Consider the following 17967-nt stretch of genomic DNA (forward strand, 5'->3'; position numbering starts at 1 on the left):
CAAAAACATGAACAGTGAGACTGAATAAATTGTACTGGTAAATGTTGCTCCACAGATGACTGTGATAATGAAGTTCTTTCAAACACACTGAATGTTTGTCTCGAAATAGTAACCTTCAAACCATGTGTCAGCACCACATTGACACAGATATTCCCTGCACGTGGAAGAAGATCCCACGGATGCTATAAATCCCTTTGTGTTTTGCCCAATTAAATCTATAAACTAAATTGTTAAATTAAGACTTGTTCCTGATATTGGGTCAAAATACAACTTCTGGAAAACACAGATTTCCTTGTGGAAAATATATTTCTGGGTGTTGATATGACAGCAGTTGTGATATAACAGCTGTCAGGGTCACGACTTGGATTTATCATTGTCACTCAGATTGCTCCTTTCACCAGTTTTAGCAGCACTTAAATCCAGAGAAAAGGACCTGAAAGCATACTCACTAAAAGAGATCAAAGCACTAAGTCTGCAGATAATGACCAGACATATAACAGTGTTATAGACCATAATCACAATAGCTTTCAGTACTACATGACTGATTTAATGGAGCTTTGATTTGATAAGGGCTGAGCACAAATCTCTCATCTCCACATGTTAACTGGACAAAAGCAATCAGTTTGTTGAACCTGATCTCCCATTCAGTTAAATCATTATGAGTCTCTATTTGACCATTCTTCAACTCACAATCAAGTGCGGCTGCTGTTTGACACCATAAAAAAAAACATAAAATGTTTAAAATAGTCAAGCAGCAGCTGTGGAGAGAGAAACAAAGTTAATATTTCGGATTGATTACCTATTATCAGAACAAGTTTTAATGAAAGGTCATCAACCGAGAAGGTTTAGCTGTTTTTCTCTCTACGTGTGCTGCTTGATTTGCTCAGCAGTTTCTATTTTATTTTTAACGACTTTATCTGCTGTTGATCCACATCCCTTGGTGCCTTTATCTACCTGTCTTAATCTTGAAGATATTAGTGACCCTTTGAGGAAAATTCTAGTGGAGCTATTGCCACCCAAGCTAAATGTTATTCAGATGTGTATATTTCTAAATTGACAACTTTAGAGTTGAATCATTTCAGCTGCTTTTGCATAGAGCAGTCATTGAGATTAGTCGGGCAAGCAAATTTAGAAGGGAACCAATAGGCTTCCTTTATGTAGGCTTGCATGTTATGACTTCTGCTCCTGAACATGCAGCACATAAATAGGAAATATGCTAGATGTCAAATAATGCCACATCTGACCTTTTGTGCTATTGGATTCAGACCATAAATCATAATAAGTTCATAAGTCGTAGGAACTGTAAAGTTTAAAACCTTGTGTTTTTGATACTTAGTTAATTTTGTGCCTGTCTCTTTAAGAGAACTATTGTTTGTCGTGTTACCATAGTGACTATGATGTAATATGTCATAATATCTGCCCAGGCTAACAGCTTACTCTCTTATTCTACAAGATGTGAAGGAAGCGTGAGCACGAGAAATTTTTCTTTAAAAGTTTGTGTATCTCTTTAAGAATTTTCATTTTTATATACTTTTTATATCTCTATATATCTTTGTATCGTTATAAAGTAAATGTTTTATTATTCATCGTTATGAAAGTCTTAATGTGAAACTATGCAATATGATAATCTGTTCTATCAACATAAAGTGTTTGATTTGTTGGATTAAAGAGATTTAAATTTGCGATATTGCAGCTCACGCTTTGGATGATGATACTCTGAAATTAGAATATATTAGAATAACGAAACTGTCGTCTGTAGGAACAGAATTAGGCTTTCGCCCCATCAACTCTGTTCCATCATTCAAATCATGGCTGACATATTTTGCCTCTCAACCTCATTCTCCTGCCTTCTCTTCATAACCTTTGACACTCTTAATAATCAAGAACCTATCAACCTCCACTTTAAATATATCCAATAACTTGGCCTCCTCAGCTATTTGTACCAATGAATTCCACAGATGCATTATCCTCTGGCTGAAGAAATTCTCCCCCATCTGAGTCCAGGGCAGGAACTCAGTGGGCTAAACTGAGGGATGGACTACACTTTGTCTAGTTTTAACAATCTTTGCTTTGTGGATACATATGTGCCCCTCATAATTTTGTACACATCAGCCAGGATTCTCTCAGCCACCTCCACTCCAAGGAAGAACCAACTATTCAACCTCTCTGCAACTGAGAAACTACATCTGAGGCAATATCCTCTCAAATCTCCTCTGCAGTCCTTCTGAGAGTTTAGTGATCAGAATTGCACTCAGTCTTCCATTTGTGGCTTATCCCTCAGAGGAGAGTCCAAAACCAAAGGGCCTGATCTCAGAACAATGGTGTGTTGGCTGAAGATTCAAATGAGGAAGAATTTCTATTCTCAGAAGATCTTTGAAACTCCTCCCCAGAAAGACCTGGGGACATAAATAAATTGTTAATTGTTATGAGCACTGAGATGCTATGATAAACTTTGTTTTGCCTGCTATCCAGTCATATCAATATTTGTGCATATTTAAGGTTGAGGTAAATAGATTTCTAATTGGTAATTAGGATCATGCTATAGCAATGATAGGAAAGTGGTCATAGGGGAATTTTGGATCAGCCATCAACCTATTAATGCCAGGGAAGACAAGGAGATGAATGGCCTTCTTCTGTTCCAATTTCTTAAAATCTCATCCCCCTGAAAGATTTAAAGAATTTTCGGTTATCCACACAATACAAATTTATTGTCCAACAGTGAATAGTTCTGTTACTTTCTGTTAATATGTCACTGGACCGAGGCGCTGCAAACCCATTTCACACAGACTGAGGAGGTCATAAATGAATATTTTACTTCAATGTTTGTAGCGTGTCGAATGACTCAAAGACTTGTAGATTCAAACCAAGGCTTTTATTACCAAAAGACTGGAGCAAAGTACATCCAGGTCAACCAGGCCAGACTGACCTGGGTCTGGTTAGGTGCAGCCCTTTATGACTTGGCCAGTAGGTGTGGCTACGGCTCTCAGCCAATCATTAGTACTATATACAACTATATACAAATATAGACAGAGTTGATAGGATCCCATACTATCACATTCACCCCTTCTTTGAGAACTGACCCCAGGGTGGCTAAAAAAAAAGGGGGGGTTCATTACAGAGTGGTGGTTTTACCTGAGTTCTTAATAGTCCGTAGTCTGTATGGAGGGGAACAGCAATGCTACTCCCTTTCTTTGGACTCCAAAACATGGGGAGGATAGCATCCAGGGGTTACGGGCTGTAATGGTCGAGTGGCCTGATCGTCCGACATGATCGCCGTGGCGCCGGAATCGGAGTAGCTAGCGGGGGCAGTGCATGGTCACCGTTGGAGTCTCTGAGGGTAGGTGAGGGTACCCCTCATCCACAGTTGTCATTATCTGTGTGGTGCTGTTGGTCCCGTCAACTGCTGTCGTCATCTGTGTAATGCTGCTGGTCCCACTGTCCCAGCATGTTACCTGGGAGAGAGTTGGAGGAAGGTTGGGGAACAAATGTTACAATGTTAGATCGTGCTTGGGCCAGGTCCCTTACCGAGATCGTGTCCTCCCATCTGTCTGGGTACTCGATATAAGCATAGTGCGAGTTTGTGTGTAGCAGCGTTACCTAGTCCACTAGAGAGTCATTTTTTGAGTACCAGACATGACATCTCAGCAGGACAGATCCAGGAACCATCAGCCAAGCCGGTGTGGTCGTCCCCAATTCTGACTTCCTCGGGAACAAGAACATGCGTTCCTGTGGGGTAGCGTTGGCGGCAGTACATAACAGAGAGCTGATGGAGTGTAGGGCATTTGGGAGTATGTCCTGCCAGCGAGTAGTGGGGAGGCCTTTAGACCAGAGGGAAAGCGTGATCGCTTTCTAGACGGTGGCATTCTCCCTTTCGACCTGCCTGTTACTACATGGGTTGTAGCTAGTGGTCCTGATCGAAGCAATACCGCACTCCAGAAGATACTGTGTCAGTTCACCTCTCATAAACAAGGACCCCCAGTCACTGTCAATATAACTGGGCTACCCGAAAATGGTGAAGATGCTGTGCGGTGCGTTTTTGACTGTGGCAGCGGTCATGTCCGGGCAGGGAATAGCAAATGGGAGCAGGAGTACTCATCGACCACCGTGAGAATATAGGTGTTATGGTTTGTTGAAGGTAGGGGCCCCTTGAAGTCCACATCCCTTGATGTTCAAAGGGTCAGATGGCTTTTCTGACATGGGTTTTCTTGAACCGGAAGAAATTGGGCTTGCATTCAGCACAGATGGGGTAGGCTTGGGTCATGGAGTGGATCTCCTCGACCGTATAGGGCAGGTTGTGGGCCTTTACAAAATGTGTGAACTGGTGACCCCCGGGTGACAGAGCTCCTCATGGAGTCTCTGGAGCCTGTCCAGTTGTATGCTGGGGCATGTCACATGGGAAAGGGCATCGGGTGGGTCACTGAGTTTGCCAGGCTGGTACAGGATGGCATAGTTAAAGGTAGAGAGCTCAATTCTCCATCTGGCAATTTTATCGTTTTTGATCTTACCCCATTGGTTGTTGCCTGTGTTGGTGTCTCCGGAGGCTGGCGTGATGACATCACACGTCACTGGGAGGGCCGTCCATTGGAGCCTCACATCACTGGAGCAGGAGTGGAGTGTCATGGTGCCTAGGCTTGTTGTGCACTACACTTGCGCGGTAACGTCATCGGAGTGGGCAGTTCATTGGGGTTTGCCGACACAGAGACCCGGTTGGAGGGGGCCAATGTGGAGAGCCGTGGTGCCGGTAAATCAGTGGCAAGCGAGGAGGCTGAAGTGGAGAGCCGTGATGCTGGCATGATGCAGACGGTCCGTCGGGGCCTGCCGGCGCAGAGGTCATGTTGGTGGGGGGGGGGGGCAGCATAGAAGCTGGTGGCGGTGGCGTGTGTGGAGTTGGCGGTCTGTCGGGGTGCAGTGTCATGGTGGCGAGGTCGGAGTGCTGCAAGGGCGGTGACTTCGTTTGTATGGCTTTGTGAGGAGCAGGACATGCCTCATCAGCCTAACTGAATTCTTCAAGGAGGTGACAAGTGGAATTGATGAAGGTAAATTGGTGTATGTGTGGCGTAAGGATTTTACCAATGCAGCAGAAGTAAGATGGCACAGTTAAGGTAACGGTTAGTGCCACGCTGTTACAGTGCCGTGCACCCCGGGATTTAAACCCAGTGCTCTCTGTAAGGAGTTTGGATGTTTTCCCTGTGTTTGCATGGGGTTCCCTGCTAGTTTCTTTCCACCTTTCAAAACGTACTGGGAGTTCAATTCAATTGGGTGTAATTGAGCGGTATAGGCTTGTGGGCTGAAAGAGTCTGTTTCCGTGTTCTATGTCTACATTTAAAAGACCAAAAATCCAGACTGCTTGGGGATTGGGTTGGTCTGGATTTTCAGATTTTCTGGATTCTCAGGCAGTACTTTGAAAATTCAAATTTAAGGAGGAATAAAGAAGAGATGAACAGGTAAATTTTAATACTTTATTCATTAGCAAATACTGTAGCATGCACGATTAGGTGGCACTGTGAAAAGAAAGGAACACATCTTCACTGAGCTGAGTGAACCAGTAACTGCTGTTTATTCAAACAGACCGCGCTACCAAAGTAATACTGCAAAAGCCCCCCACCTGCCGCTCTGGCTTACAGGAGTGAAGTCACCACACAGTCTCAGGAGCGGCTCTCGCTCCCGCAGACCGCTCTTTAATCCTGGAGCTTCTCCTCAGTGAGGAGGCTGTCTCTGCACCATTGTGTATAGGCTGTGTGCTGTGGCGATTCGAAACCTTGTGTATGGGGCTGGACCGGACTGCTTCACCACCCCGCACCCACCCAGAATCACAAACCATTCTCACTGTCTTTGTTTTAGAGTCCTTAGGAAGGCAGCCACATTGTAGCAACTGAGGAGCAGGGAAAGGATCCATTCCCGACTAAGTGAGACCATTTCAAATGGACCATAGTGAATATGTCTTGTCTACCTCCAACACCCTGAGTAAAAACCACCCCATCCCTCTTTAGCACTTTAAAAGGTCCATCGTAAGGGCATTGTAAAGGGATTCCTGTCTGGCCTCTCCTGACAATAACAAAATGTGCAGTTTTCAAATCTTCTGGGGCATGGCAGGGAGTGGGCGAGGATTGGCTATGCTGTCCCTTAAACGCTGCAGGACATCCGTGGCATTGGGTTGAGGTTCGGTGGAGCTGAAATGGAGGTCATCTGGAATGGCAAGTGGCATTCCGTAGACTATCTCAGATGATGAGGTGGGGAGGCCTTCGTTGGGTGCCGTGTAGATGCTGAGCAGGACCCATGGGAGTTTGTCCATCCAGTTTGGGCAGTTGAGCTTTCATTGACGCTTTCAAGTGGCGGTGAAAGCGCTCCACCAGTCCATTCATTTGGGGATGGTAGGCAGACGTGTGGTGTCACTGGCTACCACAGAATTTTGATAATGTTGACCATAGGGAGGAGATGAACGGGGCTCTTTAGTCAGAGGTAATATGTGGAGGGACACAAAAACAAGCGACCCATTGCGTTATCAATAATCGCACGCAAGTCTCTGTGTCGCAGGCTGGCGCAGGGATGGCCTCTGGTCAGTGTGTGAAACAGTCGACCACAGTGAACAGGTACTTCATCTCTTGGCTGATTGGCAGTGGTCCTACGATGTCCATGTGGATTTGATGGAATCTGTTTTTAGTAGGTGGAAAGGGTTGCAACGGTGGCTTGGTGTGTCACTGGTTTTGGCACGTTGACATTCTATGCAGGTCTTCGCCCAGAGAGAGACTTCATGGCATAGTCTGTGCCATATGAAGTGATCTGAGATGAGGCGGACAGCAGGAAGGATGTGCCTCAGGTGGCCAGTGGACATGTTGCAAAGGAGTAGTGGTCCTGCTGCTCCAGGGGCGAACTCCTGTACCTGCAGTCCTGTGATGACCGTGTGGTAGGCCTGCATGTCTGCATCCTTGGCCTGGTCCCTGGCTAGTTGGGCCATATAGATACCACCTGTAACTTCGGAGATTGTTGGGTGTGAGAATGCGATTGTTACTACATTGGATGTCCCTGTGATGTGTCAGATGTCTGCAGTAAATTCTGAGATATAGGAAAGGTTGCATTGCTGTCTGGCCGAGCATGCATCCGAGACCTTCCCCAGCTCTTGCACCAGTGGTTTGTGGTCTGTGTATGCCATGAATACCCAGCCTTCTTGGATGTACCTAAAATGGCGTATGGCCAGGTACAGAGCTACCAGCTCCCGATCAAAAGTGCTATACTTAAATTCGGATGGCCTCAGGTGCTCGCTGAAAAAAGCAAGTGGCTTACATTGTTGATCGACCTACTGCTGCAGTACTGCTCCAACCGCTCTCTTGGAGGTGTCTGTCATCAATGACAAAGGGGAGTCTGGGTCTGGGTGGGCCAAGTATGTGGCTTCAAATAGTGCAGTTTTGGTTGCGTCGAAGGCTTGGAGTGCTTCAGTGGCCCAGGTGAGAGTCTTCTCGCCCCTTATGATGAGGTTGAATAGTGGTTGCATGATGGCTGTTGCTCCTGGGAGGAAACTATGGTAAAGATTCACCATCCCTATGAATTCCTGCAGTCCCTTGAGAGAGGTTGGTTTGGAAAAACTGTGGATGGCTTCTACCTTGTCGGGCAGAGGTGTGGCTGCCGTGCTGGTGATACGATGTCCCAGGAAATCGATGGTATCCAAGCCAAATTGACATTTATCTGAGTTGATCATTAACCCATGAGCCTGAAGCTTGGTGAAGAGCTATGTGTTCCTGTTTTGGGGCTGGCGATGAGAATATCACCGAGGTAGACGAATGCTCCCTCCCGGTCCATAAGGCGCTGGAACATCTGGTCTGCATTTTATAGGCCAAAAGGCGTACACACAAATTCAAAAAGTCTGAATGGGGTGATAATGGCAGTCTTTAGGATGTCATCAGGGTGCCCTGGGATCTGGTGATATCCTTTAACCAAATCAACTTTAGAGAAGATCAGAGTTCCCTTGAGTTGAGCTGTGAAATCTTGAACATGTGGTATTGGATACCAGTCTGAAATTGTTGAGTCATTTAACCGCCGGTAGTCTCCACATGGGCGCCACCATCCAGAGTTCTTGAGGACCATATGTGGGGTGGGGGGGGGGGGGGGGGAGGCCCAAGGGCTGTTTGAGCAGCAGACGATACCAAACTCCTCCAAACTCCTCCTCAAACTCGGTTTTGGCCTGGGGAAGTTGTCTTGCCCTCAGATAAACTGGTGGTCTAGTGGTCTCAGTGAAGTGCTGGACATTGTATGCAGGTTCTGGATTGTGGAAATTCGGGGCTAGCAGCGATGGGAAATTGGCCATTAGGGGGGTGTACTTGTTCCAGTTGGAGGCGTGGACTCCTATTGGCTGGAAATTTCATTGACATAATTTCATTATGTCAATGAAATTTCATTGACGTCGTAAGAGGGAAATTCTGAAAGGTTGCTGCATTCACTAGGTGGCACTTGGTCAAATCCACCAGCAGTTTGTTGGACCGCAGAAAGTCTGCCCCTAGGAGATCCTTCCCCATGGAGGCAACTGTGCACTCCCATTGGAAAGCTATGTCCTTGATGTGGATAGTCATGAGTCGAGTTCCATAGCTGGGGATCATAGAACCCTTGGCTGCCTGTAAGGGGAAACCTTGGAGGTTGTTTCTCCACTGAAAGAATGTGGGTGATATGAGGCTGATCTCGGCGCCAGTGTCCACAAGGAACAGTTGCCCAGACTTCAGGCCTCGTAGGAACAGGAAGCCTTTACTGGTGCCATCCACCGAGGCCACTAACGACGGCTGGCTTGCTCATTTTCTGGTATCCAGCCAGGTGTGAATCCAGGGAAATTACGGGGGGGGTCGCAACGTCGGGCATTACGGCCCCATCGACGATGGTAGTAGCAGTATCCAGTAGCCTTCTCAGGATGGTCACCACATTGTGCCTGTATGGCTGCCATGGCTGCATGGAAGGAGGACTGAGTAGTCCCTACCAGTGTAGTAGCACAAATAAGCTGGACATGGATTGAGTCTGGCTGAGGGATTCAGAAAAGCTGGTCCACTTCCTTGGCCATGAGGTGTGGGTGAGCAAGGTCCATGTCGGAGATGGCTGAGGCAACATGGACTGGCAACTTCGACAAGAATAGGGCTTCAAACAGGAAACACATGGTGTGTCTGTCTGCTAATGCCACTAGCTCCAGCATAAGGTCGGAAGGGTTGCGCCACCAGAGTTTGATGGAGTTGAGTAGGAACCGACGAAAGAGAGTACACTTGGGTGGGTGGTTCGCAAAAGGGCTGACTCTTGCTGCTGTGATTGGGGATCCATGGCGCTGACAACGTGCCAGAATTTGGTGTCTTCAAGCCATTATGCCTCTTAGTACAAACTGTGCCTCCGATAGTTGCAGCTAGCTACAAAGCTGGTTGGCCCAAAATGTTGGCAAGTGGATGTCCATGGCATTCACCGTAGCCGGGGCGGGAATAGAAATGGTCACAACTGCGGCAGGTTAGTTGCTGGCAACTACAGGAGTTGCTGAAAAGCCGGTAGGGTCTACGCTGCTGTGTGCTCAGTAGGTCTCCAACCTTTGAAACCTATGCGGGGTCACCACTGTAGCGCCCACGATATGGTGGTTCTGCGAAAAGGAAGGAACACGTCTGCCCCGAGCTGAGTGAACCAGTAACTGTTCTTTATTCAAACAGACCGTGCTACCAAACAAATACTGCAAAACACCCCACCTGCCGCACTGGCTCACGGGAGTGACGTAAGTGCACAATCTCAGGAGCAATGCTCGCTGCCCTGTGATGAATCTGTGTCATGCTGTCAGTCTTTCGCTACAAGCTATCGATATCTGTCGGTTCACTGGGTATCTCCACAAATTTAAGGCTTTAGCAACCTTTTCATCTGAGATTGAATATACAACCCCAGTAACACAGGAGCGCAGTTAATGAAGAAATTGAAGGGTGAGTAGTTAACCAGGAATCGTGGCTTTTATTAGTAGAAACTCAGTAGTACAATAATGAATGATAATGGGTGCATACACAGTTATAGCCAAGGGGAGTGTCTTTAGTGATCGAGATAATACACGTCCAATGTCAGTAGAGGAGACTAAGCACAGAGAAAGACTGACAGCATGACACAGATTCATCACATCCCCGCAGTCCGCTCTTTAACCCTGGCACTTCTCCTCAGGGAGGAGCTGGTCTCTGCACCATTATGTGTTGGCTGTGTGCTGTGGCAATTCAGCCCCTTCTGTATGGGCGGGACCAGACCACCATGTAGAGTGTGTCGAAAGAACCAAAGATTTGTTGATCCAAACCAAGGCTTTTATTAACTAAAAGACTGGAGCATATCACAAGTAGGTTGACCAGTCCAGAATGACCTGGTCTGGCTCACAGCAATCTTTTAAGATCTGCCAGTAGGTATGGCTACACTCTCAGCCAATCACAGTCATCCTACACTACAATCTGTACATATGTACACATTGGTGATAGAATCTGTACTATCACATTCACTCCTTCTTTGAGAGCTGACCCCGGGGTGGATGGAGGTTAGGGACTGTACTGCTCAGGAGGCCTGACCATCCGGCGTGACTGCCGTGGCTCCAGGATTGGTATCACCAGAGTCGTGTCGCTGGCAGGCCCATAGGGTGCAGCCACTGCTTTGCTCAATTCCCCAACAGCATTGTCGACAGTCTGGCCTGAGCTGGTGGGGTGGTGCTGGTCTCTCTGTTCAAGCAAATGACCTGGGGGAGAAGGATTTGGGGGAGGTTGGGTTAAAGGCACTGCTGCGCCTGATCCGGCTTGGGCTAGGTTCCTTACCAAAACTCTGTCCTCCCGTCCGTCTGGGTATTCAATGTATGTATAATGCGGATTTGCATGGGGCAGAGTCACTCGGTCAACCAAGGGGTCGTTCTTTGAGTACCGGATGTGGCGTCGAAAGAGGACTGAACTGGGAACCGTGAGCCACGCCGGTATCGTCATTCCCAATTCGGATTTCCTCAGGAAAGAGAACATTGTTTTATGGGGAGTGGCATTGGTCGCGGTGCATAGGAAGAAGCAGATGGAGTGTAGGGCACTAGTGAGCACGTCCTGCCAGCGAGAGGTGGGGAGACCTTTGGATCCGAGGGCAAGTGTAACCGTTTCCAGACGGTGGCATTCTCTCTTTCGACTTGCCCATTACCGCGTGCGTTATAGCTGGTGGTCCTGCTTGAAGCAATACCACACTCCAGAAGGTACTGCTCAGCTCTGCGCTCATAAATGAGGACCCCCTGTCACTGTGGATGTAACTGGGGTACCCGAAGATGGCGAAGATGCTGTGTAGGGCCTCTGTAACTGAGGAGGCAGTCATGTCCTAGCAGGGCACAGCGAGCGGGAAGCGGGAGTACTCGTCAATGGCCCAAAGGATGTAGGTGTAATGGTTGATCGATGGTAGGGGCCCCTTGAAGTCTACGCTGAGACATTCAAGGTTTTGGTGACGTGGGTGTTCTCCGGACAGAAGTGGGGCTTGCACTCAGCGCACACCGGGCAGGCTTGGGTCATGGAGCAAATCTCCTCGACCGTGTAGGTCAGGTTGGGAGGTTTGACAAAGTGCATGAACCTAGTGACCCCTGGATGACAGAGCTCCTCGTGGAGTTTCTGCAGCCTGTCCAGTTGTATGTTGGCGCAAGACCCCCTGGAGAGCGCATCTGGTGGGTCATTGAGTTTACCAGGCCGATATAGTATGTCATAATTAAAGGTGGAGAGCTCGATTCTCCATCTGGTGATTTTGTCATTCTTGATCTTACTTCGCTGGGTATTGCTAAATATAAAGGAGACTGCGCGTTGGCGGTCAGCAGCGTAAAGCACCTACCAGTGAGGTAATGTGTCCAACGACCTACTGCTTCAACTATGCCCTGGGCCTCCTTCTCGACAGAGGAGTGTCGGCTCTCAGGACCCTGGAGGGTTCTGGAGAAGAAGGCTACTGGCTGGCCAGCCTGGTTCAGAGTGGCTGCCAGTGCAAAGTCAGACGCATTGCTCTTGACTTGGAACGGAATTGACTTGTCGATGACGTGTAGGGTTGCAGGAGTGATGACTGATTTGATGCAGTCAAAGGCCATTCTGGCTTCGGTTGACAGGGGGAAGGAGGTGTTCTTGATGAGTGGCCGTGCTTTGTCGGCATAGTGTGGAACCCATTGGGCATAGTAAGAGAAAAAATCCAGGCAGCGTTTGAGTGCCTTCTGGGTGTGGGGGGGGGGCGGCGGAGGGCAAGTCCATGAGGGGATGCATGCAATCAGGGTCTGGCATGACCACCCTGTTCTCCACCACACAACCCAGAATTGCGAGCCGAGTGGTCTGGAAGACACACTTGTCGAAATTGTAGGTCAAGTTTAGCTGAATTGCAGTCTGAAAAAAATTCTCAAGGTTGGTATAATGATCTTCTGTGTCATGGCCACAGATGGTGACATTGTCCAGATACGGGAAAGTAGTGGTCAGTCTGTTCTGTTCCACCATCTGGTCCATTTCCCGCTGGAAGACCACGACGCCATTTGTGACCCCAAAGGGTACCCTGAGGAATTGATACAGCCGCCCATTCGCTTCGAAGACCGTGAAAGGTCGGTCTTCTCGGCGGATCAGGAGCTGATGATAGGCCGAACGTAAGACAATGGTGGAAAATACACGGTATTGGGTGATCTGATTCACCACATCCGTGATCTGTGGAAGGGGGTACACATTCAGAAGCGTGAAGCAGTTGATTGTCTGGCTGTAGTCAACCACCATCCCCGTTTTTAACAACCACCACCTGGGCCCTACATGGACTCGAGCTAGGTTCGATAATGCCCTCGTCCAGCAGCCTGCGCACCTCACTTGCGATGAATTTCCTGTGTTCATAATTATTTTGCCGGCTTTTGTTGGCCACCGGCTTCCAGCCAGGGGTGAGGTTTGCAAAAAGCGCTGGCGGAGCAACTTGGAGGGTGGAGAGACTACAGGTGAGGCCCCGGGACGCGGGGGCAGGTGGCTCGGGCTGCCACTGGCAGTAGGCTTCCGGGGTGGAGTGGTTACAGACAGAGAATGGAGCGTGAGGCCACCCAAAGTGCAGGGAAATGGTTTGAAACTGGCACTGAAAATCCAATCCCAGGAGTGCAGGGGTGCACAATTGGGGAATGACTAATAGTTTGAAGTGTGTGAACCTGATGCCCTGGACTTTCAGGGTCACCTTGCAGTACCCCTTTACCCCAGTCGTGTGTGATCTGGTCACCAATGAAATTCTCTGTGAAGTGGGGAGAACAGCCAGTCCGCAATGGTGGGCCAGGTCTGGGAGAATAAAACTGTTGGTTGATCCCAAGTCAAATAAGCAATTGGTATAGTGTCCATGCACTTTAATCATTTCCATAGCTTTTGTGAGGGGTTGGGGAAGTCCTGGTTGAGGGTTATTGCTGCAGAGACTTGTAATGGGAACAGTGGATTCCTGCGTGATGACGTCACGCAAACAGTTGGGCCTGAAGAGACAGTGTCGAGGAGTTGGTTTTGCTGCCTGCAGCCTGCTGGGTGTGTCGGCCAGCCAATGGTAAGTGTTGAGGGTCGCTGCTTGCAGTCGGCGGTGGGGCGATCAGTCGGGTGGTTTGCAGCTGCGGGTCTCTGGTTGGCAACGTCGTGTCCCCAGTCGGCAGCATCGGTGGGTTCCAGGTCGGTAGCATTGGTTGCAGCGGTGTGTCTCCTGTCGGCAGCGTTGGTGGGTCCCCAGTTGGCAGCGTCGGTCGCAGTTGCGGATACCTAGTCAACTGCCTTGGTGGTGGTGGGTCAGTAGCGGCGGCGGGTCCCCGGTCGGCAGCGGTGGCGGGTCCCTGGTCTCCTGCTGCGGTGGCCGTTGAGGTTGGGGCTGGGGCCTGGTCAGATGTTGCTTTGTGAGGTAGGGTGAACATCATGCGGCAAGGATGGGTTGTACTTTCTGTGCTCGGCATCTGCCCCGTGACATCAGGCACTGCCGCGCTGTGGAGTCTTCGCTCTCTTTGGACAAGAGCTCTGAGGAAGAAGTGTTTGAAATGGAGAGTGGCAATTTGGCTTCACACGTAGCACTGTGTTTGACAGTGGCCATTTTGGAGTGACAGACTACAGCAAAGTGGCCGTTTTTAAGGCATTTCTGGCACCTGGCTTTTCTCGCCAGGCACTGGGACCTGCTGCGCTTGTTCCTCCCGCAGAAATAACATTTTGGGGTTGCATCGGGCAGCGTAGTGGCAGTAGTAGGGTAGAGGGAGGGCATCCTACTCACATCAGAGTGTGGGGTCCACCCCCAAGAGTACATGTCCATACTTAAGACTGCAGCCTCCATCGTCTCTGCGATCCAGATCACGTCCTCTAGGTCTTCTCCCCCGTGCTCTAGCAGGCGCTGCCTCACCTCATTCGATCAAACCCCAGCCACATAGGCATCCCGAATCAGATCGTCTGTGGTCTCCGCAGCAGTTCTGTCTGAGCAGGCACAGTCCCTGCCCATTGCCCTTAATGCCTGAATATAAGCTCTATAGGACTCACCGGGCTGTTGACTCTTTATAGCAAGTTTGTCCTGAGCATAGACCCAGTTCACCAGTCGCATGTAGAGCCCTTTCAGCACCTTCATGGCAGCGGCATAAGTGGTCGCGTCCTGGATACTCTGGTAGACTCTTGGGTACACCATAGTCATCAATATTAGTAGTCGATGGTTGTCCTCTATCATGGCAGGGTCAGAGAGCTATAAGTATGTTTTGAAGCATCTCACCCAGTTCTTAAAGTCATTCAAGGCTGTAGCTGACTGTGGGTCGATGTCGAGGCATTTCAGCTATAGCATATGCTCCATCCCTTCAAAACGTTTTTAGTTAATAAAATTGTAGAGCGCGTCGAAAGAACCAAAGACTTGTTGATCCAAACCAAGGCTTTTATTAACTAAAAGATTGGAGCGTATCACAAGTAGGTCGACCAGTCCAAAGTGACCTGGTCTGGCGAGGAGCAATCCTTTAAGACCTGCCAGTAGGTCTGGCTACACTCTCAGCCAATCACAGTCATCCTACACTACAATCTGTACATATACACATTGCTGATAGAATCTGTCTGTACTATCACACACCATAACACAGCGTGCTTCATTTATCAAAACCAGCAGCTTTAAAGAAAAATGAAGTCAACACGACAAAAATATAAACATACAATTTTTTTCACTACAAAAAAAGAGCGTGTAATATTTGAAATTATGTTTAAAAATGAACACTGTTAAAGGAAAATACAGAACACAAATAAATTTCTTTGTGATAAGGTTATTAAGCATGGTCGCTTGTTGCCACTGTGCATCTGTGGCATTTACATGCGCAGACACGCACACACGCTCATAAAAGCCTGCTAAATTTTAAAAGCTGGAGAGGTTTCAAAAAGTCCAGATTCTTGGATGGTCCAGATTTCTTGCAATTGGATTTTTGGACTTCTACTGTACATTTAACACAATCCCTCATGGTCGGCTCATTCAGAAAAATCATGAGGTATTGGATCTAAGGAACCTTGGCTGTTTGGATTCAGAATTGGCTTGCCTGCAGAAGTTCAAGGGTGAGAGTGATGGAACGTATCCTGCCTGGAGGTCAGTGACTAGTGGCATTCTGCAGGAATCTTTTGTGGGACCCCTGTGGAGTAATATGTGAAGTACTAGTTGCCTCATTACAGGAAATTTGAAGAAGGTTTTGAGAGTGGGCAGAACAGATTTACCTGGATGTTACCTGGATTGGAGATAACCACATTGTTGTAATGAAAATAGAAGTTATGGGTGTTACTTAGGGAAGGAATAGTTTGATGTGGAATTGGTATACATTGGCCAGCGAGGCATCGTGAGCTGAAGGGCCTGTGCTGTAATGTTATATGTAAACAGAAGACTTTTTATCATATCATTCTGGGCTGGATTCAAACTCAAATACAATAATAACCTGTTATGCCACTTAGTCTCAACCAAAGGCTTTCGCCTTTCATGCAAATGATGCAAAAAATGAAAACTATGTTCTAATAGGAGCTGTCTGTCAGGTGACTGTAAAAGCCACCTTATTGTCAGAGAAAATAATCACAAGATATTGTTATTCATTTCTAAGTTATCACAATGATTTTGTTTTCATTTTATGCTTTTGAATAAAAAAATACTGAACTACTTTCAAATAAAATCAATTTGCTGTTAACTCGAATTTAATCTACGATCTGTATCTTTTACAATGGATTTCATTTTGCATTTTCTAAAGATTGCTCATTCAATGCAAGACAAATAACAAATTGAACTACAGGATTTACCAACCTGTTTGATTCAGAGATTAAATAACAATCTCCTATTTTCCCTGGAGGCAAAAGCTACGAAGATCTTAAATGATGAGATACTCCCATAAGTTTGGGCTGAAGCTCATATTTGTGGCAAAGTTTGGGTTGCTGGTCGGGCTCTTCCTTTCACCTATTACTCCAAAACGAGAGGGTCAGTCATTCTTTTCATCTCTCTAGGTGGGATACAAATAGCTATTTTTCTCATTTCAAATTGCCATGTTAATTAAAAGGAAATTAGAATTTTGACAAGAAGGAGAATTATTTCTTCTCTGGCTATCCATGCCAAAGTAAGACTACAGATCCAAACTCACCAAGATACCATTGCCAAGTTGAGCATAATGTGCCTCACTTTCACTATTAGGCAGAAGAATTCTGTGCCCTTGATCTGAAAATATATTTTGATGGTCTCTTCCAAAAATGAGATATTATCTCATGTGTTAATTTGGTATACATTTGTAATCCTTTAAAAATTGGAGAAGCATTATTAATCTCTATTTTAATAGAAAATAATTGAGGAAATATATGTGACCCCTTATTGAGTTCAAAGTGTGGAGACATGGTACAATGCTCTTATTTTTCATTTCTGCAGGATTGAAATCTAGCCAAGATCAATGGGATTAGAGTTTTGTTTCCCTGCAAGCTACCCCACCCTTTCACTGCTGAATTCCACGTCTGGAAAATCCAGACAACAAGTCAACTAAATTGGCTTCCCAATTCCATTGTGGGGGGAAAGAAAAGAAGCCTTGCGTGAAAATAGTGGACCTAATTTCTTTTGGAGAATATCCTAAAGCACTCAACGAAGTTAGTTTTTGGATTTTAATCAGTGGACCAGCAACAATAGTCTCTCAATAAAAAGTTGAAATTGAATTTGAAATATTTTATTGACAGAGGTAATGGAAGTTACTTAGTCACGATTTAGTCTAGATCTAGCTAAGAAGGTCACCTAATATTTGGGAAATATTTTATAAACAGTGAGCACAATATCAATAGGTTCAGTCTAAGAATAGAAAATAATAAAAGTTTGGCTCAAGGGTGTGTAACTTTAAAAAAATCTGAATTAAATTCAGAATGTGATGTACACATTTTGTCAATAGCTTTTATAAAAGTTTTGTCACCACTGAAAATCCCCATCGCATTTCTTTCATCATTTTGATATGAGTTTGCAGAAGGTCTGTGTGTATATATAAAGGACCCAACTTTTCTTTAAAGTTTGTTTTTAAATCATTGCTAAATGATGCCCCAGATTATTTCACTCTCCTGTGGTTCGTAAGATTCCATAGAACCATAGAACATAACAGCTCAAAAACAGGGCTATATGGCCCTTCTGGTCTGTGCTGAACCATTTTTTTCACCTACTCCCACTGATCTGCTCCCAGTCCTCCATACCTCTCCCATCAATGTACCTGTTCAAATTCCTCTTAAATGTTAAAATTGAGCCTGCATTCACCACTTCAGCATGACACTACATTCAGGGAATTATGTATCTGTATTCCCAGATCCTTCTGGTCTACCACACTCCTTACTGCCCAAACATTTACCATATATGTCCTTTTTTGGTTTGTCCTTTCAAAATGCATCACCTCACACTAAATTAAATTCCTTCTGCTATTTTTCAGCCCATTTTTCCATCTGGTACAGATCCCTCTGTAAGCTGTGAAAACATTTTTCACTGTCCACAATGCCTCCAATCTTAATGTCATCTGTCAAACTTGCTGAT

At 46.6% G+C, this 17967-nt stretch overlaps 1 long non-coding RNA gene across 1 annotated transcript; it reads left to right on the forward strand.

Moving 5' to 3' along the window:
* The first annotated feature begins 1410 nt into the window (after positions 1-1410).
* LOC138756157 (uncharacterized) lies at positions 1411-17117 on the forward strand. Its single transcript, XR_011352812.1, has 2 exons — positions 1411-1493; positions 16840-17117. It is a non-coding gene; the product is annotated as an uncharacterized lncRNA (long non-coding RNA).
* The last annotated feature ends 850 nt before the right edge of the window (positions 17118-17967 follow it).

This window comes from Narcine bancroftii, chromosome 3, assembly GCF_036971445.1.
Source record: "Narcine bancroftii isolate sNarBan1 chromosome 3, sNarBan1.hap1, whole genome shotgun sequence".
Taxonomy (NCBI): domain Eukaryota; kingdom Metazoa; phylum Chordata; class Chondrichthyes; order Torpediniformes; family Narcinidae; genus Narcine; species Narcine bancroftii.